Source organism: Chiloscyllium plagiosum, chromosome 16 (genome assembly GCF_004010195.1).
Source record: "Chiloscyllium plagiosum isolate BGI_BamShark_2017 chromosome 16, ASM401019v2, whole genome shotgun sequence".
Lineage (NCBI taxonomy): Eukaryota > Metazoa > Chordata > Chondrichthyes > Orectolobiformes > Hemiscylliidae > Chiloscyllium > Chiloscyllium plagiosum.
This window is the reverse complement of record NC_057725.1, coordinates 56,726,699-56,751,867: the sequence shown is the minus strand read 5'-3', so window position 1 is coordinate 56,751,867 and position 25,169 is coordinate 56,726,699.

Sequence of the window (25,169 nt, the reverse complement as noted above, 5' to 3'; positions counted from 1 at the left end):
GATGGATTTGATTGAGACAGGGTGGGGGGAGGGGAAATGAGGAAACTTGTGAAATCCGAGTTCATCCCTTGTGGTTGGAGGGTTCTTGGCGGAAGATGAGGCGTTCTTCCTCCAACTGTCGTTTCGCTGTGGTCTGACGATGGGGGAGTCCAAAGACCTGCATATCCTTGGTGGAGTGGGAGGGGGAATTGAAATGTTGAGCTACAGGGTGGTTGGGTTGGTTGGTCCGGGTGTCCCAGAGGTGTTCTCTGAAACGCTCCGCAAGTAGCTGGCCTGTCTCCCCAATATAGAGGAGGCCACATCGGGTACAGAGGATGCAATAGATGATATGTGTGGAGGTGCAGGTGAATCTGTGGCGGGTATGGAAGTTTCCTTTGGGGCCTTGGAGGGAGGTGAGGGGGGAGGTGTGGGCGCAAGTCTTGCACCTCCTGCATCCCTCCAACCACAAGGGATGAACTCGGGTTTCACCAGTTTCCTCATTTCCCCTCCCCCCACCTTGTCTCAGTCAAATCCATCGAATTCAGCACCGCCTTCCTAACCTGCAATCTTCTTCCCGACCTCTCCGCCCCCACCCCAGTCTGGCCTATCACCCTCACCTTGACCTCTTTCCACCTATCACATTTCCGACGCCCCTCCCCCAAGTCCCTCCTCTCTATCTTTTATCTTAGCCTGCTGGACAAACTTTCTTCATTCCTGAAGAGGGGCTTATGCCCGAAACGTCGATTCTCCTGTTCCCTGGATGCTGCCTGACCTGCTGCGCTTTTCCAGCAACACATTTCCAGCTCTGATCTCCAGCATCTGCAGACCTCACTTTCTCCTCAAAGATTTCACAATCCTTGTTAAACAAACCAATAGCAGAAGGTTTGTTTTTAATTTAACCTATTTTTCTAATCAGCCTGTACAGAGATGTTGTTACACAACTCTGGAGCAGGTGGCACTTGAACCAAGACCTTCTAGGTGAGGGGTAGGGTCAATACCAGTGTGCCAAAAGAGGGGTGAAAAAAAGCAGAAGTTATACTCTTGCACTTGCACACTATTGAACATAGAACGTAGAACGTTACAGCGCAGCACAGGCCCTTCAGCCCTCAATGTTGCACCGACCTGTGAAATTAATCTGATACCCAACTAACCTACACCATTCTATTATTATTCATATGTATGTCCAATGCCTATTTAAATACCCTTAACTTCGGCGAGTCTACTACTGTTGCAGGCAGTGCATTCCACGTCCCTGCTACTCCCTGTGTAAAGAAACTACCCCTAATATCTGTCCTAAATCTATCACCCCTCAATTTAAAGCTATGTCCCCTTGTGTTAGCTTTCACCATCCAAGGAAAAATGCTCTCACTGTCCACCCTATCTAACCCTCTGATTATCTTATACATCTCGATTAATTCACGTCTCAACCTTCTTCTCTCCAATGAAAACAGCCTCAGTTCCCTCAGTCTTTCCTCATAAGACCTTCCTTCCACACCAGGCATCGTCCTAGTAAATCTCCTCTGAATACTATCCAAAGCTTCCACATCTTTCCTGTAATATGGTGGCCAGAACTGCATGCAATACTCCACGTGTGGCCTTACCAGTGTCTTGTACATCTGAAGCATGACCTCATGGCTCTCAATCTCCCATCAATAAACACCAACACACTATATGACTCCCTAACAATCCTATCAACCTGGGTGGCAACTTTCAGGGATTTATGCACCTGGACACCAAGATCTCTCTGTTCATCTACACTGCCAAACATTTTACCATGAGCCCAATACTCTGCATTGTTGCTATTTCTTCTGAAGTGAACTACCTCACACTTTTCCTCATTAAACTCCATTTGCCACTTCTCAGGTCTGCATTTTATCTATGTCCCTCTGAAATCCACAACATCCTTTGGCACTATCTACAACTCTGCCTACCTTAGTGTCATCCGCAAATTATGGCTTATCAATATTATAACACCCACTACCTGATAATCTTCATGCCAGACTTAATGCTTATCCATGTATGCTCCCCTCTTAGATGATCACCCAGCCTACTCAACACTGCAAATATGATGAGAGCATTCTGCCCTACATCAGGACATTCTTCATGCTCACTTCCAGATGGCAATCATTTGTTTAACTCTTGTCTTAACCACAATCCCACATAGAAATTAATTACAAGTTGTGCTAAAAATAAAGGCGGGATAGGCTAGGACTTTTTCCACTAGAGCTTGGAAGTTTAAGAGGCAACCTGATAGAAGTTTATAAAATAAAGACGGTTATAGTTAGAATTAATGGTAGTTTTCCCTAGGGTGGGGGATTTCAAGGCTGGGGCACATACTTAAGGTGAGAGGAAATAGATTTTAAAAAGGCATGAGGGGCAAATCTTTTACACAGAGGGTAGCTCTCATGTGTAATGAACATCCTGAGGAAGTGATGGATGTGGCTACAATTACAATGTTTAAAAGACATTTGGATAAGTATATGAATAGGAAAGGTTCACAGCTATATGGGCCAGGATTACGCAGGTGGGACCAGTTTAGTTTGGGATAATGTTTGACATGGACTAGTTGGACCAAAGGATTTGTTTCCATGCTGTATGCCAATCACTCTGCGTGTTAGCCAGCTGTAAAAGCAATAGAGGGTCCTTTCATGTCGACCTTATACATTACTTTAGATTTAAACCTTTTTAAAACTGATGAAGGGCTTTTGCCCAAAACATTGCTTTCGCTGCTCCTCGGATGCTGCCTGATCTGCTGTGCTTTTCCAGCACCACACTAATCTTGACCCTGTTTAAAACTGGCCAAGTCTCTTTCTCGTTGTAAAATGGGCTCAAGGGGTGACCAAAGAAAAGCCATTGACATTATGATAGAGTGGGTGAAGAGAGAATGTTTCCTGTGTGGGAAGGTATACCAATATACGAAAGCTCAGCTAACAGGGATACAGATGAAAATAATAAAAAGGTAAAGGTGCCTTTGTCCCAGAGGAGTGTAGGGCTGCTCTCTCATTACAGAGAAATATTTGATAGTCTATAATCCTGAGGTCTGAGGTTGAGATGGAGAGTCCTTCATGGAAACCTCAGCTAAGGTGGAAATTGAGCCCTGCTGTTGGCATCCCTCTGCATTGCAAAACCCTCTGCATTCTTCACTAACAGTCAACTGAATATGGATCTTCCTACTAGTAATTGAAGCAAATTGTAGAAATCTATTTAAGGAGGAGCTGGACAGCATTTAGTGAAGAAAGGAAAAGCTGGTTACAGTGAAAATTTACACGATTAAGAAATGTGAGGAAACTCAAGTGGGACATAAACATGTTTTGCCTGAGCTGAATAGTCAGTTCCTGTATTGAATGTCCCATATAATCCTTTGAGTTCTGGGGCAGAATGGTCATGCTATTATTAGGTTTCCCTCCATCACTGTTGCAAAACATAGAATCATTACAGCGCAGATAGAGGCCATTTGGCCTATCGAGCCTACACTGACTCTCCAGGAAGCATCCTCCCCAGATCCACATACCTGTTTACCATTGTTAATCAACCTAGTCTACACATCTCTGGACACCAAAGGCAATTTCGCATGGCCAATCCACCTAACCTGCATATCTTTGGACTGTGGGTGGAAACCAGAGTACTCAGCAGACATTCGCTCAGATGCAGGGAGAATGTTTAATCTCCACACAGTCACCCAAGATTGGAATCAAACACGGGTCCCGGATGCTGTGAGGCAGCAGTGCTAACCATTGTGTCACTGTGCTGAATATGCTCAGCAAATGTCCAGCAATATTACTGATTCTTTAGCAGGCCCCAGGGCAAGTGTCTATGGACACCCTGTGGTCTGTGAATTATTTTAAATGGGATCTCATCATGTTCAAATTGGCTGCTATATTTCCTCCATCATAAGACTGATTGTGTTTTACCACACTTCATGAGTTGCAAAGAGCATTCCAAATCCTGAGGCCATTCAACATTCTATATAAATCCAACTTCTTTCTTTCTTTCTTTCTTTTATCTTTCTTTCTGTCTCTCTTTCCGTCTCTCTGTATCTCTATTTCTTTATCTCTGTATCACTCTCTGTTTTTCTCTCTTTTTCTGTGTTTTCTCTCTTTTCTTTTCTATTTCTGCATTTTATTTCTCTATTTCTGTTTTCTCTCTCTCTCGTTTTGTTTCTCTCTCTTACATAAATCAGCATGAAATAAGTGATAAAGCCAAAATTCCCAAAGTTCCTTGTCCAGCATGTGGCTATGTCACCAGCATGACATGGGCAGAATTCAAGCTCCAAAGTAACCAGAGGAATGCTTGTCCCACAATGTCAGAGGGAGTTGACTTCATTCTAATCAGTGCTTCTGTGCTTTTATCAGATTAAATTCTGTTCCATAGGGAAAAATAACCCATTGCTATTTCTCCAAACACATAACCTGATTAAATAACACAAGTGAAGAGAGTGCAAGGTCTCTATCTGGAGTGACAACACCTCGCAATTGAGGCTGATAGTTCTTCACTGTCAACATACCAGTATCATGCTTATTCTTTCTTCTAAGACTGATGCACAGTTGATCTGTCAGCAAGCGTTCCACAGTAAAAGAAATGTCAACAGGATCTTATTTTGAAGTCCTGCTATAAGTGAGTCTATTTTTCCCCATTGAATTTAATTCTGGACAGTCAAAGTTGGGCTGTAATAACCATGGTCTGGTGAGATTTGTACAGGTAAAATTTCATTTGATGAGCCACTGATATTTCAGTGTCAGTGAATCTCAAAATGAACTACTGAAATTGAAGGACTCAGTTTAGTCAGTGTTCTTCTATAACCTGAGGGACAAAAAACAAAGGTTGGCAATGTTTCTACCATTTCCAACCATAACAGCTCTATACGCAGACAGGTTATTTGTCTTTAGCTGTGATGTGGAGGTGCCATGTTGGACTGGGGTGGACAAAATTAAAAATCACCCAGTCAGTTACCTGACGAAGGAGCAGCGCTCCGAAAGCTTGGACTTCCAAATAAACCTATTGGACTAGATCCTGGTGTTGTGTGATTTTTAATGTTGTCTTAGCTGTGAATCTCGTATTCTGAATCTTGCATCATAGTAATCCTGTCCAGATGTTAGCCGATTGATTTGTTTCATGATATAGGAACGAGGTTATAAATTTTCATTATTTCCATTGTTTTTTCATATTGTTTCAAGAGATAAGGGTGTCATTTTTTTTAAAAACACATCTCTCATTGTCCCTCATAAACTGAGTGCCTTGCTCGGTCATGTCAGGATCAGTTGGTCATCAACCACATTACTATGGGTCTGGAGTCACACACAGCGACAAAAAAACTGCAGATGTTGGAATCCGAAGGAGACAAACAGGAGTCTGGAAGAACACAGCAAGCCGGGCAACATCAGGAGGTGGAGAAGTCAACTTTTCGGATATAGTCTTTCTTCAGGCCCTGAAGAAAGGCTATGCCTGAAACATTGACTTCTGCACCTCTTAATGCTGTCTAGCCTGCTGTGTTATTCCAGCCTCCTGTTGTCTACTCTGGAGTCACACATAAGCCAGGTAAAGACAATATTTTTCCTTCTCTAAAGTGCATTAGAGAACTAGATAGATTTTTGTGAGAATTGATGGCAGTTTTTGTGGTCACTATCACTGAGACAAGGTTTCAGTTCCAGAATTTGCAATTGAGTCTCACTTTCACTGGTTGTATGTCTCCAAAACATTAGTCTGGGCCTTGGCATGATTTGTCCAATAATATTACAACTACATCACTATCTTACCATGTATAGGGATAGGAGTGCCTTTAGTCCCTTAAGTTTATTTCATCATTTAATTTGACGGTAGATGATCTGTACCTCGCTCCATTTATCTGCATTGGCTTCATGTCCCTTGATGCATTTCACTTGTAGAAATCTGTCTTCAAATCTCCCAATGTTCCACAACCACAGAATCGGTAACAGAGTTTGAGATTTTTACCACAATATGTTTGAAACAGTGTGTGCCTGTTTTGAGATTGACCCACTTTCCTTCATATTGCAGAACTTGTGCTGTGCACTGTGCATCTTCTTGCCCATCCGCGTAGTTGCAAACAGACTGAGAAAAAGACTGTGAATACTCCAAATGAACCTGTGCTGTCTGTTATTTTGGATTATTTAAAATCCCAGCTTTCTTTTTCCAAGATACTGTTTTCTTTCACAGTTTCACATTTCAGCTTCGGTGCTGTGGCATTTTCTCCTTGCTACTGTGTCCCTCAGTTTGCATTTAAAAAAACCAAGAAACAAGTTTTGTATTGACCATTAAATCATACTTAATATTGCTTTGAAGTTTGTGTACCTGGACTTTATCCAAAGATTTCACTTTTCTTTTCTTCTGACTCTCCAGGTCACCCTGATAAGTTTGGTAATGGAATTACTTAAGATGAAACTGACCTGTTGAATTTCAATTAAAGTTGACATTGCCAGTACAGTGACAGGTAGATATAAAATCGGACCTTTATGGTTGAATTGCACACACTTTAGTCTGCTATCACTAAAGTGGTTGTGGAAGCTCCATGTAGGTGAAGAAGAGCTTACTGTATTGTATCTTTTGTGAACTCAGAATGTTCTAATATGATGCATAGCCAAAATACCATTTTTGAAGTGTAATTACTGTTGTTAGGTGGGGAAAATAGATGATTTGCACCCAGCAGTATTTCACAAACAGGTGTTAACTGAGGGGTGAAAGTTGACTCAAAAAGTTTTATGCTATGCAATCTTTCACATCTACCAGAACAGGTGGCCAGATTAAATGTTCAACCATGAGACAGTGTCTCCACCAATTCGACACCAGCAATGCACTAATTATATAAAAACAAACTGTACAATACGTACAAGCCTCTTGAACCCACAACATTTTGACATTGAGACAAGAGTATTAAAGCTGGTTTGGGAGAATGCTTACATGCAAGTCACTTCAGGGTACAACAGGATCTTGATCAGATGGGGCAATGGGCTGAGGAGTGGCAGATGGAGTTTAATTTAGATAAGTGTGAGGTGCTGCATTTTGGAAAGGCAAATCAGAGCTGGATTTATATACTTAATGATAAGGTCCTGGGGAATGTTGCTGAATAAAGAGACCTTGAAGTGCAGGTTCATATTTCCTTGAAAGTGGAGCGGCAGTTAGATAGGAGTGTGAAGAAGTGGTTTGGTATGCTTGCCTTTATTGGTCAGTGTATTGAATGTAAGAGTTGAGAGATCATGTTGCAGTTGTAAAGGACATTGGTTAGGCTACTATTGGAATACTGTGTGCAATTCTGGTCTCCCTGCTATAGAGAGAATGTTGTGAAACTTGAAAATGTTCAGAAAAGATTTGCAAGGATATTGCCACGATCAGAAGATTTGAGCCACAGGGAGAGGCTGAATAGGCTAGGGCTGTTTTCCCTGTACCATCAGAGGCTGAGGGGTGATCTTATAGAAGTTTATAAAATCATGAGGGACATGGATAGGATAAATAGACAAAGTCCTTTCCCTGGGACAGAGGAGTCCAAAACTAGAGGGCAGACATTTAAGTGAGAGGGGAAAGATTTAAAATGGATGTAAGGGGCAACTTTTTCATGCAGAGAGTGATGTGTGCATTGAACAAGCTGTCAGAGAAAGTGGTGGAGACTGGTTATAATGACAACATTTAAAAGACATCTGGATAGGTATTTAAATTGGAAGGGTTTAGAGGGATATGGGCCAAATGTTGGTAAATGGAACTAGATTAATTTAGGATATCTGGTCAGCATGGACGAGTTGGACTGAAGGGTCTGTTTCTGTGCTGCATATTGCTATGACTCTATACTGACATTCAGAATTTTGAAATATAAAATGGACTGAAGGTGGTACCAAGTTAACATACATTTGACAATTACGTAACACCTGAAGAAACTGCATTTTTAAAGAACTCCGAAATCATTTTTAGCATGTGCTGTTGCTCATCCTTTGTCAACTGAGGGCAGAGTCAATCAAATTGTTGTGAGATGAAATATCTATGGGATAGATCAGATATGCAATGAGATTTCCTCCTCTAAAGGACTTTCATGACCCAGTCAGCTTTTATGATGAGCTGAAAATTGCATTGACACTTTTAATGTATTTCCATGTTTTTTTTAACAACTGCCACATTAGGACTTAAGCACTATTCTCTACATTATCAGTAAAGTAGTTAGAAATTACATGATTTGGCAACATAACAATGAGGATATTATTCCTTCAGCGCTGAATGCAGTAAAATGTTCATTCCTTCAGTGATAGGTATGGAGGATATCTAAATGTAATGATCTATTTGCTGAAAACAACAGTTCTGGGCACTGAGAGAATGCAAACTAAATGGAACTGAAAGAGGTCAAAGCACGATGAAGATGTGACATTCCAGAATATGTAGTTAGGTTGCTTAGTATTTCATTCTTTTACCTAGCAGAGTGGCTTAAGTGAAGAATAGAAACTTACTATTGCCTTACCAAGTCAATAACTTCAACAAGAAAGAATCAATTAATTAATAAAACCAAAGTGTGTCAAATAAATTTAAAAAGCTGAAGCCATTAAATATATTACAGTGTCAATAGGATTGGCAGAACAAATGGTGTGTTAAAACTAGAGGATGTGAACATTGCTGGAACCTAGTTAGAGTCTGAGCAACCACATCCATAGTAAACACCTGCAACTCAAAGGACTGCAGCCAGAGTTGTTGAGCTGGAATGTGAGCAGCAGACACCGTGGGACGTCAGGAGAGGGAGAGTTACTTTGACCAGATACTTTGGCCGCAATGTATCACATCTCTTAGGTTTTTGTGATAGTTTCGATTTTATCAGTGGTTAAGGACAGGAGGAAGAGACTCTAAAGCAAACCCAGCTACAGGGACTAAGGATGCAGGGATGGAAGGCTTTAAACTGGTCTGACAGGTACTTTTTGTCTGAAATTTTAGTTTGTTACATTACAGAATGTAGCCATCACTGTCTAGGCAAATACTTAACTAGTTACCTTTGAGAAGGTGATGGTGAGCTGCTTTCTTGAACTGTTACTGTATGTGCAGTGTACTTCAGCGAAGATGGGTAATGTGACCACAGAATCATGGTAAAGATGGCAGTCAAAAAGAATGCATTATTGGCAGGCGATCATTGGGGGACAGAACTTATTCTCTGCCTCTGTGATTGGGAATCCAGAAAGATAAGTTGGGTGCTCATGCAAGGGCTAAGGATATCTCTGAACAACTGGAAAAGAACTGAAAAGGTGAGAAAAGATGCAAACATCATCACATAGGAACCAGCAACATTGGGAGAACTAAGAATGCTGAGAAACTACAATCCAAATCAATGAGCAGAACCTTAAGGATCATCACCACTGGGCTTTTATGTAAACCACAACCAAATTGAGACAGGATCCAATAGATCAGAGTATTGATTGAAAAACTGCCATAAAAGACAGTGTTAGAGCTTAATAGCACACTGACACAGTCTGGGTAAAGAAGGAGCTTGCTCGCTGGAATAGCTCCACTTAAAATGGACTGGGACTAATGTCTGAAGAATTGAGTAACCTGAGCTATTTGTAAGACTTCAAACAGAAAGGGCAGAACAAGTGAGGGAAAATTTATAAATCTAAAGAGGCAATTAAGTACTATAGAGCAGTGTAGCAATTTCAGTGGAAATAAGCCAGAAGAGTTATAGAATTTAGTGGTAATAGTGTATCAGAAAATAAGATCAAAGAGAAAAATGGCAAGAAGTTGGAATTAAAGGTGTGTACTTTTTAAAGATTGAAATGTTCGTACCAAGGTAAACATATTAGAGGCACAAATACGGACAAGTAGGTTTGATCTAATTGAGATGTGTCACATGGTGGCCAATATTCCAGGGTACTTGAACTTTCAAAAAGACTGACAAATTAAAAAGGAGGCGGAGTGGTGAGATGTGGGACTAGGGTAGGTTGACAATGAAAATTAGATTAAAAGCTTGACTGTAGAGAAGCAAAGGTGAACATTTAAAGAAACATATAATAATTCTCAACATGTACAGTTCAAATAGAAATAAAGACTCTGTGGGAGCAGTTATCCATCTGTTGCGAATTAAAAACATTAAGGATCGAGTTAGAAACAAACCTTATAATGTTGCCAAAAAGAGTAAGTCTCAGGATTGGGAAAGTATTAGAATCCAAGGAAGATTGATAAAAAAAAATGATAAAGAAGGAGGATATGGAATATGAAAGTAAAATAGCAAACAATACTGAACAAAATGATTGTCAAGCTTCCAACATATTTGGAAAAGGAGGATAATTTATGTAAATGTAAGTATCTTTGACGGAGAGAAAGGAGAAATTATAATGGTGAATACGGGAATGGCAGAGACGTTAATACCAAAATTATAATGGTGAATACAGGAATGGCAGAGACGTTAATACCAAAATACGTTAACTGAAATAATAGGGAACCCCGAGTTTAATCATAGTGAAAAAATTGAATTAATTAACATTAATAAAGAAACAGTAAGGAAGAAACTAATCATCAACCAATCTCCCATGCCTGATGGCCAGCATTTTACAGTTTTAAAAAGAAGCAGCAGCAGAGATAGTAGATCTATTCATTATGATTGTTCAAAAATCTCTATAGTCTAAGTCCTGTTGGACCTGAAGGTAGCTAACATGACACCTCTATTGAAGAAAGGAGGGAGGACTCTGCAGAAGTCCTATTACACACACTTGTAATGGGCTGGGAAATGTAACCCTGAGGTGCTCTGATCCACTTTACCAGGGACACTACACGCAAGTGTTTTACATTGATTTCACTGCTGGAGACTTGGGCTAGATGGATAGCATTTAACTAAATGCTTGCTATGGAAAATTACACAGTTTAATCTCTGGTATAAGTCAGACATTACCTCAAGAACTGACCTGATCACCATAACCTTAATGATGCATCCTCCGCTCTGACCCAATTCATTCACTAACCCAATAATTCATTCTCCCACTCACTCACCTACTCACTCACCTGCTCACTTGCCCACCCACTCAGTCACTCACTTCCTGAAATACTTGAAATCTTATGATAACCCTTGCAAGACCCTTAAAGAATCATTAATTAATTTCCCTGTGGACCTCTCTGAGCATGATTTCCCTTGGTAACAGACAATAACCGACCTGGCTGGAACTCATCACCTGAGCTCTTTATAGAGCAGACCCCAAGGTAGGTCTGCATAACCCTACATCCATGACTGGTACTTTGTATGCCATGAGGAGAGGCTCTATAAACAATGTTCCTTTCCACTTATAGGATAGTGAAGAAGGCATTTGGTATGCTTTCCTGTAGTGGTGGAGGCTAGTACAATTGCAACATTTCAAAGGCATCTGGATGCGTCAATGCATAGGAAGGGTTTGGAGGGTTTGGGCCAGGTGCTGACAGGTGGAACTAGATTTGGGTTGGATAATCTGGTCAGCATGGGCAAGTTGGACAAAAGGGTCTGTTTCTGTGCTGTACAAGTCTATGACTCTATGACTCTAAAACTTCTTCACTGCCCTTCCTGAGTTATGCCATACCTCTAAAAACCTTCCGAAATATGGTACATTCTTGTTGTGAAAAGGGGATGTTTCCCTCTCTATGTCCATGTTCACCAGCTTTACCCTGGAAAGGCTGCACGGGTTCACTTCTGTAAGTAGGATTAGAAGTCCTGGCTGAAATGCACGCCATGGACAGAGTGCAGAAAATGACTGTTGACTGGAAAATCTAGACCAATAAATGATAGGATACTGAGAATTGTAGAGGAACTGAGAGACTTTCGAGTGTGTGGCAACAGATTCCTGAAGGTGACAAGACAGGTAGGTATGTTGAAGAAAGGCATACAAGATATTTTTCTTTATTAACCAAATAATAGGATAGAAGATCAGGAAGGTTATACTAGAACTGGATCGAACACCACTTTGACTAAAGCTCGAGAGTACTAAATACAGATTGAGTAAGCACTTACAGCAAGGATATGTATGCAGTAAAGAGGAGATTTACAGGGATGTGCCTGAAATGAAGGATTTCAGCTTTGAGGAAAGATTCCAAATTCCAAAGTAATTTCCTTTCCAACAGCAAAGGGTGAGGAGGGATTGAACTAAGATGTCTGACGTTACAAAAGACCTTGTTAAAATGGATAGGAAGGACTTATTTCCAAAAATAGTGGGGTCGATAGATTTCAAGCAATTGGATGAGAGAGGAATTAAGGAGAAGTGGAAACTCATGATATATTTAAAAGTGCATGGACATGGTCTCAAAGTACCATCGCCTAATGAGAGAGTCACAAAGTCATCGAGTCCTACAGCATGGAGATAGGCCCTTTGGCCTGACTGGTGAATGTCAATCAACTTCGCAAAAACAGATTACCTGATCACTTTCACATTGCTCTTTATGGAAATCTGTTCTTTCTTATCTTGCAATAGTGATTACATTTTAAAACAACTTAACTGGCCGTTAGAAAAGCTTAAACACATTACCAACAGGTTCAAGAACAGCTTCTTCCCCGCTGTTATTAAACTTCTGAATGGACCTGTCAAATTTTAAATTTAATGTTGATCTTGCTTTTTGTGATTTGGAGATGCCGGTGTTGGACTGGGGTGTACAAAGTTAAAAATCACACAACACCAGGTTATAATCCAACAGGTTTAATTGGAAGCACACTAGCTTCGGAGAGACGCTCCTTCATCAGGTGATAAGGAGCGTCGCTCTGAAAGCTAGTGTGCTTCCAATTAAACCTGTTGGACTATAACCTGGTGTTGTGTGATTTTTAACTTTGCTTTTTGTGCACCTTCTTTGTAGCAATAACTTAGTATTCCTCATTCTGTTCTATCACCCTATGATCTTTGTATGTTATGACCTGCCTGTACCACTGCAAAACCAAACTTTTCACTCCTCTTAGGTACAAATGTCAATTGTAAGTCAAATCAAAATGTAAAGTGCTTTGTGATGCCCTCTGGTCATGTAAAATGCAATAGAAATGTGCATTTCTTCTTAAAACTATAAGCCAAAGACTGGACAGTGAGATTTGAGCAGAATAGCTGTTATTTGGCCAACAAGGACATGGTGGGCCAACATAGCCTCATTCAATGTCATATTTTTTAATGCCTCTCTGACTCTTTGATGCATGACTACCATGAAATATTGGGGTAGGTAGAAGTGCCAAAGAATGCTTCTCTTGTGCACCATGATTGTTGCTAGTGCTTTGGGAATTTGATACAGTTTCCTCCTGAGTCAAGCAGTTTTGTTTTCAGAACAAAGCTGGGACAGTGCTCACGTACTTGATACTGACAATTACTCCAACAGCAATCCTATAGGTGCCTATTGTAATGAAAATGAGTGCTACATTCACCTTAATGTCTCCATTACTGCAGTGCATTGGAGTGTTTCACCCCAACCCTTCCTCATATGCAAGCAATGGAGTTTTTACTTCTGGAACCTAAATCAAAGTAAACAGCGCATGCCAGACCTGTCTAGGGACTCTGTATACCCTATGGGACATATTGTTCCACAGCATCAAAGCAATGATACCACTGATACACTTGTATGTAAAATCCTGTTCCTTGTTATTTCTGAGGCCCGAATTGCCATCCATCAATGCCAAATAATATTTTACACTGCTACAGGCAATTAGTGCAGTACTATGGAACAAGTTGCATCTTATAATTTTCAATATGATTGCAGCTTCCTGTATTCTGTTCCCTGATGAATTTACTCTTTAGTGTAATGCATGACTTTAAAAAATGCAGGCTGCTCCACAGCATGGCTATAGAAAGTCATTTTAACCTAACCCACCTGCCCCAAGATCAGATGCGACACTATTCTTACAATGTGCCAATATTAATCTCCATCAAAATCAGTGGCAAATCTTTATTTGAGACCATTAAGATCCCAGTATTCCTTCGTTCTCCTGCCAGTGAATCTCCATGGAACTTGGTGCTTTATACAAGTGCTCTCATGATCCCAGAGGTGGCCACAAAATGCAAATCACACCCTTGCACAAGGAAAGAGAATTTGGTAATCTTTGATTTTCTTATTAATGCTTGAATTGGCTTTATCTTCCGATCATACATTGTCACTTTGAAAAACTAAAATTTGACATCTGTCGCAGAAGACAAATCCCGACAGATTGAACCCAGCCCTGGGATTATGCTCAACAGCAAATCAGACTGGAGAAAAGCATTCAGGGAAAGACTGAAACTACTGTGTGAATTGCAATGCTTTGTTTGGTATGTTAATAATGGTGTTAATCCAGAAAAAATGAATTGTTTGGTTAAAAACAGTGTATGGAAGAATGCCTTAAGACCAAGTGAGGTTTTGTCCATGATGAAACAATGAACTTGCATTTAGATACCCCCTTTCATAACCTCTAGCTGTCCCCAAGTGCTAGTTATGAAGCACGGGCATTGTTGTTTTGTAGATAACATGTCAGCCTTCTGATGTGGTTAGGTCCACAAAAGCAATGTTGTTGGTTGAGAGGATGATTATTGACGAGGACTTTAAGAAAATTTCCTTCCCCATTTTGCTAGATCAAAGAACTACTTTAGATTCTCAAGAACAGAGAAACCCAACCTTAATGTAACATGCATTTTAAAGAATGACATCTTGAGCATATTTCTTTGGACTACACTGAACTACCCTATGTACTCAGATTTGAATCTGTTATTCTGTGGCACAGCCACAAATTGAGTACTTGCTATATCATAAACATTCATTCCCAATCAAATGAGTGGCTCAGTGCTTAGCAGTGCTGCCTCATAGTGCCAAGTAACTGGGTTCAATTCTAGCCTTGGGTGACTGTCTATGTGGAGTTTGCATATTCTCCCTGTATCTATGTGGGACTCCTCTGGGTTATCTAGTTTCCTCCAAGAGTCCAAAGATGTGCAGGTTATGTGGATTGACCATGCTTAATTACCCATGATGTGCAGGCTAGGTGGATTAGCTGTGGAAAATCCATGAGTCTGGATGGGATGCTGTCCAGAGGGTGAGTGTGGACTTGATGGGCTAAATGGCATGTTTCCATATTGCATGGATTCTATGATTCTTATTGTAACCCAGTCCTGGGGTACAGATGAAAACTACTTTTGATCATATAATTGAATTATTTTGACCTGTCCTCGACTTTAATGGAACGGAAATGTTAACATTGTCATTACGTTGTTGGACTAGCATGCTCGAAGTTTTAGAGATTCAAAAAAAATCTGGAAATATAAAGTGTATAACTGTCAGTGTAAATATAAAAGTGATTATGAAGCTATAACATATAATTCAGATGGTTTGTTAAAGCTTCTCGAACATTCTTTATCGGAAGCAAGTTTGCGGTTGTGAACTAGGCTAGCCTATATACGAACAGTGATCAACTCATAATAGCCCTCTGAAGCAGCCTAGCAAGTTGTTCTGTTGTATTAGGAATACTGCCAGCAACGCCCAAACTCGGAGAATGAATTTTACTTTTTAAAAATGAAATGCAGGGATTCACACTTGTCATAGATGGCTGGGAGAACATTATTGGTATGGGGACCAGGATTTCTGATGGCTGTATAAATTACCTAAGCTTAGCCCTTTACTGTTTACAAGATCAGAAAGCCTTGATTGTGTTACAGCTAATTAAAGTGTTCCCAGGCATCTGCTATTTCATTGCTAAGATCTGCAGTGCAAAGGCACAAGCCACAAATTACAGAGTGCTGCACTCATATAAAACACTCGTTCTATTGCTGCAGGCTCACACTATAATGAGTGAAGAAACAATCAGATGTAAAAACTTTTCTAATGTCCAAGGAAAACATACTCAGCCCTCACTCTGTGTTTAAACCTTAGAAACCAACATAAAGCACACAACAATGGTTTAAAACAGATGATATGGCTACCATCATACACATTTCCCCATTCAAAAGTGCATATGTGACATCAAGTTAAAAGGACACCCTTACTGTTGCTATCAGGTTTATCACAATGTCCAGTAGTTTTCCGAATAGAAATAACTGGCAATTTTGCTTTACATTTTGAACTTTGCTGATTTGTAACTCCTAATGAATGGTGTCAGCTACCTATAAGTGCCTCACATCAATCCAGGTGAATACATGGGCTGGGAGTCTGATTGTTGACATGACTACTTTGCAACAGGGCAGCTCACAACCTAGCTCATCCCTCCCATTCAAACCCCTATGTTTGTGTTCTGGCTGGCCAGTGTTAGTTTGACTCCTCGAGGTATTGTATATAATTTTCAACTTGTGGCCAGTTAACTCAAGAATTAAACCTGGGAAATTCTGGTCTTTGTGCTAGTTTCTGCCATGATTCACTCAAACGTGGATTCAATTATTTTGTCCAGAGATGTACTTATCTAAGAGTAAGAGTCTGCAGTCCCCAAACAAATACAACGGGGGACACTGTTGCATTCGGAACAATTTATTGAGCTCCATAACTGCATAGGTATGTTTGGTTTGCACATGATATTGAAAGAAATAGAAAGATATATTTTTGATATTAGATGAAATGGAGTGGGACGAAATTCATGAGGAGCAAAAATAATTGTTTAGGCTTATTGAGCCAAATGACCTGTTTGTGTGCTGTAAAGTGCTTGAATATAAATTTGTTGCTAAGGTAACTAGTTTCTGTTCAGTCATTTCAACAATATTAACAATTATAACCTAGAGTTCACGAGAGTAAAAATCACTGAATTATGGTCACTATCCCCAAAGTGCTCACCTACCTCTAATTCTAACACCTAACAACTAGTTTCTGTTCAGTCATTTCAACAATATTAACAATTATAACCTAGAGTTTGTGTGGGTGGAATCTGAGCAACGTGGACAATGTCAAAATTGGCAGCAGAATCAGCTGTAAGTCTGGCGATGCCTATCTCAATGTTGGGAAAATCTCGCTGCATCCTTTATGCATTTGAGGCAAGGAGAAAGCAAGGACTGCAGATGCTGGAGATAGAGAGTTGAAAAGTGTGACGCTGGAAAAAGCACAACAGGTCAGACAGCATCTGACGAGCAAGAGAGTCGACTCCTCAGGCACAAGCGCTTCATCAGGAATGTGAAGGGGAAGGGGGCTGGAAGATAAATGGTGTGGGGGTGCAGTCCAAGGCCCTAAAGGATCATTTCAGATTTGGCAGAGATTTTTCTGCACATCCTCCCCACCTCATTTACTGCATCTGTTGCTCTCAGTGTGGTCTCCTCTACGTTGGGGATGCAGGATGCCAACTTGGGAACATTTCAGGGAACATCTCTGTGACACAGGTATCAAACACCCCATCGTCCTGTCACCAAACACTTCAATCCCCTCGTACTCCCCCAGGGATATGCAAATCCTGGGCCTCCGCCCCCACCAACTGGAGGAAGAATCTTGGGATCTTCCACCTTTGGACCCTCCAACCGCACAGCATCAACATCGACTTCACCAGTTTCCAAATCTCCCCTCCCTCCTCCTCATCCCAGATCCAAACCTCCAACTCAGCACCATCCTCTTGACCTGTCCTACCTGTCCATCTTCCTTCCCACCTATCTGCTCAACCCTCGACACCTCCTCCATACATCAACCTATTGCCATCCCACCCACCTTCCTCAACAGCCCCACCCACACTCCCCTATTTAACTCCCAGCTCCACTCCTCATCCACATTCCTGATGAAGGATTTATGCCCGAAACATTGCCTCTCCTGCTCCTTGGATGATGTCTGACCTGCCAAGTTTCTCACGAGGCAACAGTGAGTTGCTAATTAAGCTTTGTTACCTCTGCAGCTCGCCTCAACTTCCTCTCTTACCAAAGCACTGGACATTGAGAATTCTCGATTTGGAAGTCAGAGCGGGGACCTCCAGCATTCACCACTAGCCACCAAGGGTGTCCATGTTGCTCAGCGCCAAGCATCATCTCAGGGCAGGAGGAACATGCAAAGATCATCTCTGCCTTGCTTTGCTGTGCTATGTCTATGCATGCCAAATAACACAGTGAAACATTGAGACAATTTGCCCTGCTCGCCAGTCAAAGGAAGCCATCCACCGTGCTGCCTCAATCTCACACCTGCACTATCTGTCAGCAGCTTATGCAGCAAACCCACTGTTATGCAGCAAGCAAGTCGCAGTGACTCCAAGACTGAAAGCAGTAGTTCTCACGAGAGTCCATGGAGGTACCTGTCAGTCAGGGGCAGCCTCTGATACCAGTCTAGGGGATTGACCATGGTCAGGCAACCGGCTAAGGTGCAACAGGAAGGAGAATCTGGATTGAGGACTACTTGGGAAAATGAGAGAGATGAAAGTGGAGATAATAGTATTTGTGAAAGTGTGGATGGGAATGAAGCCATGAGGGAAGGGGTTCAGCTACAATGGGAGCACCCTGATTTCAAGGGTGTATGACTGCAATGATACTATGGCATTAAGAGATGCAGTTTGTCCTGTTTTCTTTTATGAAGAGACATTGAGACAGATGTGCCATGCAGTCTGCTCAAAGCTAACAGAATAAACAGCTTGTGAGGCCTTGAATGTTTTTTTTAACGTTGGAATAATAAAAGCAGCCTGAATGGGTGGGGTTAAGCTCCCACAGAATTAGGGTTTTTAGTTTTAGCTTTCTGCAGTTGATGGGCTCTTGACGCTGGATGTGGAAGCTCTTATTTCTCTCTCTGTTATAGCTAAAGGCTGAGGTTCTCCTCTCACAGCTAGAATTATATGTGAGACAATCTATTTTACTGAATTTGCCTTTGCTAAGGGTGTGTTCATGGGGTATCACGATATTGTACAGTTACTTAATAGTAGTTAATACATTTTATTTTGTTAAGCAGTTCAATAGAGTTACAGTTAAGCCAGTACTTTTATTTTTTATCTTGTCTGCATTTTACCTGCATATAAAAAGTAAAGCGTGTTTTTAAAGTTTAACCAATCGAATTGCATCTGGAATGTAACATCTAATGTTTACCTTTAAAATAAGAAAAATTTAGGGTCAAAGCTATCTTCTTAATATATTTGGAGGTGGTTCGGTCTGGTCCAGAACAGTAATCGCACTGGGCACAGTCACATAGTGTGCCAGGGTTGAGGCACAAAGCTGGGTTGGTGCAGGCTCATGGGGATGGGGACCTGCACAGATGGGAAACCAATGGGGTTCATGGAAAGGGCCATCAGTAAGGGGATCTGGATGTTCAGGGCCTCACCAACACATAGAGGAGGAGGTTGGAAGCCACTGCCCAAAGGTCGCTCAGTGTATGCTGGAAAAGCAATGGGGAGAAAAAAACTGCATCCACACTCTGAGTGGGTGGGTAAGTGCTTCAATCTGTGATGTGAGGCCTCTTGAGAGGGAAACAAGACCAGAGAACTGCACAACATATGGATCTGTGGGTCCCTAATCATCGGGGATCCTAATGCATTGGCTTAATGTGTGCTGTACAGCTGCCCAGCTCTGGATATCACTACCCAGTCAATCACACCAACACTTTTGGATACAGAGGCCAAGGAAATAAAGGGATGATGTCTGCAGGGTCCTCTTGCTTTGAGAAGCTGCAGCAGCCTCTCAACACAGACATCAATCCCATGCCATTTCCTGTGTGGACAGCAAGTTAGGTTTGCTGGCAGTTGCATTCAGAGTTACACAGAAACACAAACAAACAGATACAGGGGCAAAATAATAAAATTTATACAAATGTGAGAAATCGTATACAGTTCATTGTCACTGCATACCCAAAGTGAATAGGTTTTCTATTTCTCTCCCTCCTATGATGTCTTAGTGTAATCCCTGGTTCTGTGGCCGGGGTGTGAGGGGACCCTGTTCGGCAGTGGACCCTATTGGTCCCGGAGATTAGTTCAGGCTTACTTGAGGGGCATTTGAGTCTGGTCGGCCCAGACATGCTGAGGGTCTTCCAGCCAGAGGCTAGTGAGCCATTGGCCCAAGCTTCCAAGAGTCAGAGGAGGGGGCAGGGATGTGGGGGGGAGGGGCGGGGTCAGCTGCCACTGCATTTTGTTGGGGGTGGGGAGATGTGTGTCTCCTTCTTCACATTGTCTCTTTGTGAGGCACCCAGAGTTGGTAAGGATCCCATCCCATTTCGGCATCCCCTTAATCTGGGCACCAATGGCTGGCGTGATGGAGGATGTGCACAGATGCTACAGATCCTGAGGGTGCTGGACCCCTGACTCTCCATAGCAGCTACCAACCTGTCCATGGAGGCAGCCAGATGGTTGAATGAGCTGTGGCACTGCTACAGTTTCTAGGCAACGAGGGTCTCCAACATGCCTGTACCTTCCAGGGTTGGTGGAAAAAGTCCCTGATTGCTGACAGCACAGATTCCTCTCTCCTGTCAGGGGTCAGTTAGATGCCTGGTCTCTGGTGTCTGATTGCATCATTATCTCTCGAAGGTGTAGTACTGCAACCCCCTCAACACCATAGAGTCATAGAGTCATGGAGATGTACAACTCGGAAACAGACCCTTCGATCAAACCTGTTCATGCCGACCAGATATCCCAATCTAGTCCCACCTGCCAGCACCCGCCCCATATCCCTCCAAACCCTTCCTATTCATATACCCATCCAAATGCCTTTTAAATGTTGCAATTATACCAGCCTCCACCACTTTCTCTGGCAGCTCATTCCATACACGTATCACCCTCTGCATGAAAAAGTTGCCCCTCAGGTCTCTTTTATATCTTTCCCCTCTCACCCTAAACCTATGCCCTCTAACTCTGGAGTCCTCCACCCCAGGGAAAAGACATTGTCTATTTATCACTATCCACGCCCCTCATGATTTTGTAAACCCCTATAAGGTCACCTCTCAAGCCTCCGACACTCCAGGGAAAACAACCCCAGCCTGTTCAACCTCTCTCTATAGCTCAAATCCTCAAACCCTGGCAACATCCTTGTTAATCTTTTCTGGACTCTTTCAAGTTTCACAACATTTTTCCAATAGGAAGGAGAGCAGAATTGCACGCAATGTTCCAACAGTGGCCTAACCAATGTCCTGTACAGCTGCAACATGACCTCCCAACTCCTGTACTCAAACCAATTGCTTCTTTTTGTTTTAAACTAAACACCTTTCTTCATAAACAACTGGCAAAGTATTATGTGCTCAAAGTATTATGGTGGATCTGTTCGACAGCAACAAAATGTTTGAGGTAAATGCCAACTCTCGGAATTAAACACATTTTTGATTCTGCAAATATGAGGATCAAGCGTTCATAGCTTAGATTAAGGTCTCTTTAGAGTGTCCAGTTTTTTTTTACACTTAATATCATTGTTCATAATTTGAATTGCACTCAGGCTAAATTGAGAACTACAGTATGCTGTATGTGATATCTGCCAAATTTATCAATGATAGGGGAGCTGTGGAGCAGTTTGGTTTTGCCTTGAGTTAAGTGGGCAGTATTGTCTCCTCCTGAGAAGTAGAGGAGGAGCAGATGATCAGATTGGTTGGGAAAGGGAAGATACCATCTGTATTCCTACTGAAACAGAAGGTAGGCTCAGGGTGACAAGGCTCAATCTCAACTTATCAACATCGATGCTAGTTAAGACCCTTAAGTAGTCAATTAATGACCATTTAAGGGCCTCTTCATGCCACTCTTGTAGCTAACTCTATTCCTAGGAAGCTCTGCATTATGGCTGTATCACCAGGTATGCTTGACTCTGATAGGAGGCTGTCAGGCAGACCTGTCAATGTTCCAGATATCTCAGTGTGTATCACTATCTGTGTCTTCCTTTATACTGCTTCATTGAGGGTCTCATCGAAATCCCTTCTTGTACTGTTCATCTGCAATTGCATCCTGCAGGAAGCCAGCACAAGAATTATGTTTTGATCAATGGCACCTAATATATCATTTAAGAAAAGATCATAGAATCGCAGGAATGTTACGGCGCAGAAGGAAGCAATTCCAGCCATTATGCCTAGAGCAGCTTATTAAATGAGCATCATTAACTCTTGCCAATCTCCCCATACCCAAATAATCATCCAATGCTTCATTTGAACAAAGCAGCTCACTTCTGAGATCCTTGCAGCTGATCCCGTGACTTGAAGTGTAAGGCATGTCCTGATCAATGGAAGCAGATACTGTGAAAGTCATTATTAACGTAACTGGGATGCTGGAGGGGTTAAAAATTGATAAAGAGGAGGTATTAGACAGGCTGGCTCTATTTAAAGTTGGTAAGTCACTGGGACGAGAGGAGAAGAATCAGAAGATGCTGAGAGACAATATGGAAATTGAAGTGCTACTGGCGATAGTCTTCCAATCCTCCTTAGATACAAATGTGGTGCAGGGTGTTTTGAGATGGCTGTACTTATGGGCAACATTACCCCCGGGTAAATGTGTACACACAGAAACAGTTCATTGCAATACCATTCACTGCCAGGGAGGTGAGTGGCAGCTACCTGTATTAAGGGAAGTTCTACTCATATATTGAGTAGAAGAAGAAAACTCTGGATAACTCCAGCAAACATTAGAGTAGGGACACTGTTTAGTTAGGAGCATGTTCCTCTGTGTGTTATTGCAGATTGGAGAACTACCTTTGTATTATACAGAACCTTTTTTCTCATTTACCTGCTTTAGGCAGAGAACAAGGCACTGAGGATCAATGAATGGCCTTTAGTTCTAAGTTGAAACTGAAACCTGTTACGTGCTCTTGTGCATAATATTTGTACAGTGAGATTTCTTTTTTGTTTGTTAATGATATGCAATGGGATAAGACACAACTTTTGTAAATAATTAAGGAAGAGGTGACTTAGAAGGTAATTTCATAATGTTGCAATTACAACCGAGAGTGCTGGTTAGAAGGTCAAGGTGACAATGTTAGACATGTCAGGGCACCAGAACTTCCATGCATTTCTTTAAGGAACTGGTTGATTGTTAAATACAAGAGCCTTTTCTTTGTTGTCAGTGGACAGAACAGAATTCGGCAATTCAAGCCTGACTCACCATTCTATACAATCACAGCCCCACAAACACGTTCTTGCCCTCTTTCTATTTCTTTCTGCTTCTGAAGAGTAATATTTCTTCCCTGGAGTGAATGGAACCAGATGGATCTTATTGACTGTGAGATCCTTGATTGGGGTTGTTAATCTAGGCCAATCAGGGATCCCAGTGTGCTGTGCACATGTAAAGAGGAGAAAGTGAGGTCTGCAGATGCTGGAGATAAAAGTTGAAACTTTATTGCTAGAACAGCACAGCAGGTCAGGCAGCATCCAGCGAACAGGAGATTCGACGTTTCGGGCACAGGCCCTGAAGAAGGGCCTGTGCCCGAAACGTCGAATCTCCTGTTCCCTGGATGCTGCCTGACCTGCTGTGCTGTTCCAGCAATAAAGTTTCAACTGTGCACATGTAAATAAAGGGTGGCTTGGGGTCAGGATAGCAGCCTCTGTGAAGTTGTTTCATTTCCAAAGTGCTGTTCCATAGACACTAGCCTTCCTGGAGGAATAAGTATAGGTTGAGTAAGAATTATGATGCTAGTGAGTTGGAGGTGGTAGATTTGAGGAGAATGAGTTGTAGAGTCAATGAAGGTGTGAGGCTGCTGTTATTAAGAACATGTCACTGTCTGCGATTTGTTAATGTTGGCATGTGTGTGTTACATTGATTTTTACAGCATCCAGCTGAACATCCTCAAAATAAATTTGACATCACATTCTCTGAAAATAGATGCTTAAGCAGTTAGTATAACTATGTTCTGTTTAATGGAACCAGTAAATACTATTGCTAAAAAAAACCCTTGGTGGCAGAAGGATCAACAAGAGAATTATTCTGATATCTGCTGGTTGTATTACTGGATGAGTTAGATTGCCGAATTAAATTTAGCTTGAGAGATCATAATTTATTTTTTAAAAATTTATATTTCATGAGAAAATAAACTCATAATGCTCCCATATTTAGGTTTAAAAATAATGCTGAAGTTTACTATTCAAAATAAATGAAGATAGTACAGAATAAACCAAAGTAATGATATGTAAAGATTTCAAATCATGATAAGAACATACTATTAATCCCTCTTACAATACTCACATCAGTGAGAATTCCCTTCTCTATCATTCCTCAATGCGTTATGTTGACAGTGATTTCAACTCCCAGGGTTAAAAATCTGATAGGTTCTTCACAAAGCCTTTATACCACTGAGTTTAAACTTCCTCAGTTTGAAATAACTTCTTAAATGTTTGAACGAAACACCTCTGATCTGAGCTTTTCCTAAACCCCCTAAACAGAGACAATACATTTTTAACAACTCTAATCTACCTTTTCCCTTTTTCAGGAGTAGCTGGTTTACAAATCCATCTTTAGCCAAGAACCCTGCAGATTTGTCCAGCTGAAACTAAAATAAGACATTTTTTTCTCAAACTATGAGTGTCTCCTCTAATCAAAAGGAAGAAAAAATTAGCACGTGACATTCTAAACCAAAACTTAATGCAAAACAGTTTGCTCATAAAATTCGCCAATGTGAACCAAAAAAAACCCATCAATCTCCAAGAAGTCTTTCTCTCATGTTGTGGCTTTTTAAAAAAGATACCACCATGGCTATAGAAGGATCTAGAAGTGAAATATTAAAATCTTTCAGATATGCATAAAATTGGTATGCCACTGGTTCAAAATTTAAAATTCAAAAATGCGAACGCAAATGTAAATGGCATTAAAATGCTTTATATTAGAAAGCAAAATAAAACCAGCCGAGGCATCATGCAAACACCACGTTTTCATTTTGCTGTATTTTTGATAGAGGCTGAAATGAGAACAGAACTGTTTTCAGAACAAAAACTAAGGATTGATGAAGGATTGCTGCACTTTTCAAAAGCACTTGTCATCTATTGTATTGTTTACACAGCTGCTTGTTTAAGCAGCAGTGTAAATCTGGTTACAATTGAGCTGGAGCCAAAGGGTGTGTATCAATGCAGCTTCGGCCAGTAACAAGTAGCTGATTGTTCCGTGGACCAGTAACCACTTATCGATGACAAAGGCCTCCTGCCTGCCAAAAACCTTGTGACTGGCTGGGAGGTAACTGAACAATTCAGCAGTGTCAATGTTTGAGGGGGAGACCATCAGATCTCCAGAGGAGCAGGAGCTGTTTCTTTCCTCTACAGTAAAATCCACGTTAATCCTGACAAAGCCCAATTATTATCTTTCTGTCAGCTGCTTGTGTGGGCTGTGACTCTTACCTAGTAAGCCAGTAACTTCATAAATCTGAACCAGCCACTCCACACCTGTAAGCAAGTGAAAATATCTGGAGGAGAATCAATGAGTAGCAAGTCCTGACAAGCCAAAAAGGACTCGCAGT